The sequence below is a fragment of the Olea europaea genome, chromosome 17 (genome assembly GCF_002742605.1).
Source record: "Olea europaea var. sylvestris chromosome 17, O_europaea_v1, whole genome shotgun sequence".
NCBI lineage: Eukaryota > Viridiplantae > Streptophyta > Magnoliopsida > Lamiales > Oleaceae > Olea > Olea europaea.
Window position 1 is genome coordinate 10,710,206 of NC_036253.1, and position 2,823 is coordinate 10,713,028.

Consider the following 2,823-nt stretch of genomic DNA (forward strand, 5'->3'; position numbering starts at 1 on the left):
CAGAAGCTACGTTGTATGTAATTGCAGATGAATATAATATTGGAGAGCACGAGCTGCATGTCGGAGTTAAGCCTTTCTCACCAATAGAAGATGCATTGTGTGGATGCGACGAAGTCAGTATGTGCGAACTATAAGAGCCACGAACGATTGATAATATGGATGAAAGTTTAGGTGAAGGGAATTTGTTTATTCGAAATGCAATTCAATCGATTGATGAAAAGGACATTGTGGAGAATCAGATATTCTTTAGCAAGCAACAGTTATACACAAGACTTCAACTTAAAGTTTTGAAAGAGAAGTTTCATCTTAAGATTAAAAAGTCGAATCCTAGATCTCTTATTGTGTATTGTGTCGATACTACATGACATTGGCTAGTGCGAGCTTCTAAGATAAAAACTTCAAAAATATTTAAGATTCTCATTCTTTTCGTCAATGTAAGATCTCACAGAACATAAACTTGTATTAATATAAGACTGCATGTGATCATGTTGTTATTGGAATAATTCTTCTTACTTTTGGAGAATCGCTTGATAATGGGCTTATTGTTGTTGCGATTCCTGGGCAATATGAGTGTTAAACAAATTTGATAGAGAATTATCCATGTATGACTACATACCATATTGCATGTAATATTGCAATGATTTGTTATGCTATTCGAACAACTGCTTTTGGCTTTCAAGGATCGCATGGTTTAGGGCTCTTGATTCTTCAACAAATTATTTCTTTGAGTTGTCACATAGACTAGGCATATCTGATATCGTATGCCACATGTACATACCCAACATTTCTTCCATTCAGTCTTCAGTTACATATCTGAAGGCACCAAAAGCAGAACTAGGCCCAATTCTAATTGAAGTTTTCGAGGTACCACGACTGGTCGTTTCTTGCACACGGATGTTATTCAGTATTGGTTGTACTACATTATCTAATTCTTCATTGACAGTGACATCTAATATACTATATTCATTGTTAGCTGGCAGTGAAAAATTTGTGTACCACGGTGTTTGTAATTCTTCTTCCGTAGGTTGCAGCACTGCAATGACTTTGATCTGTAATCATAACAAACTATCAGAATCTATTTGTTTAATTGAACTTGTTAATAATTAAATGCGAGTATCATTCTACATTGAAAATAAAAAATTCATACCTCTTTATTATCCAAAAATTCCTTAACATTCGATCCTTTAGTATTGTATTAGGCCTCCAATTATACATTTGTGGAATCTGCACCGTTTTGTATCTACGACGACCAAACTTTTGTTCAATCTGTGGAAACGCTTCATAAATCCAATACTGCAACATAATTAAAGAAAAATGTGATGTATATAATTTTTCTTTGTACAAAAAATATACATAATACGTTAGTAATTAGAATAGGAACAGAATACTTGAAATACGAGTAGATAGCCTTGTAGTACATACTTACATTCTGTTTGTTGGTTCTGTTGCATCCTTAGTATTCTTTCCAATTGTGATTCTTTCAATGAATTTAACAAAACGAAATATGTTATCCGGCCCTTGGATACGTAAGGAACTCGTCAAGATGTTCAACCATGCCCAAAGTTCTATAATCATTTTGTCTTGAAGTCGATTTCAACACACACTCAACCAACATAACTAATCACAGCTTAAATTTATCTTCTTCATCTTCACATATGTGGAAAGTTTCAAAAAGCATTCTATTGCTAATTCTTTTTGCGCCATTGAAGTATTGATTTCTAAGACGATCGTTATTATAATCAATTTCTATAAATGATTCATGGCAAGGTAGTCCAGTAATGAGGTAAAATTCTTGCATGCCAAACCTAGCAAAATCATCATCTAACCGTACCCAAAATTCATTATTTTTGCCACAATGGACAAGTCTCATTATGAAATCGTGTACCAACTTACTAGTAAATTGTTCTTCTTCTTCTCCTTGGAAAACAACTCCATAAATAAATCCATAAAAATTACTACACATCAAAAAATATTGTTGGTTTGCATTTATGAATTCTACAAAATCTTTAACGTATTCACGATTTGGATACTGAACGATGGTAGCAGAAAACCATTGTTTTGGAGATAGAACGTATTCTAAAGACATATACATAAATTATACAAGAATTAATATTTTTAAACAAATCTAATTATTTTTTGAGGAAAAGTTGTATACTAAACATACTATAAGTAAGTGTCGAATTTTCAAAAATTAATATTTTCATTTGATTTTACACATATAGTATAATAAAACAAAGTACAGTTAAGTGTAAAATTATTTAAGAGTTAATATTTTCAAACAAATATAATTTTTTTTTTTACACATCTTGTATACTAAAAAAAAAAAAAACTAAAATTAAGTGTAAAAATATTCAAAAATTAATATTTCAAATAAATATAATATTTTTGTTTACATATATAGTAAAACATACTAATAGTAGGAGTGGGTTTAAAAAAAATAATAAATAAATAAATTTATACACTCCGTGACACACTATGCCACGATGTGTCATAGAGACGAGCATCTTGGGGACACGGAGGCACGGAGACTACTGTCTCGTGATTAATGGAGATGATTTTTTCGATTAAATTGTATTTTCGTGTTAGAAAAATATACTTTTTTCAATGATATTCAACTAACTGCTAAGTAGCACAAATCTTGAACATAAATTTTGAATTACTTACTTTTTCGATCAAACGAGCGCCTTTTTTGAGTGAATGTGGAAAAATCTTTCCGGCTAAATGTCTTTTAGAGTGAATGTGAGAATGAGACTTTAATTAAAATGTGTGAAGAGTGAGTGAACGTAACAATTAACTCTAGCTAAATGTGTGGATGGCGGAGTG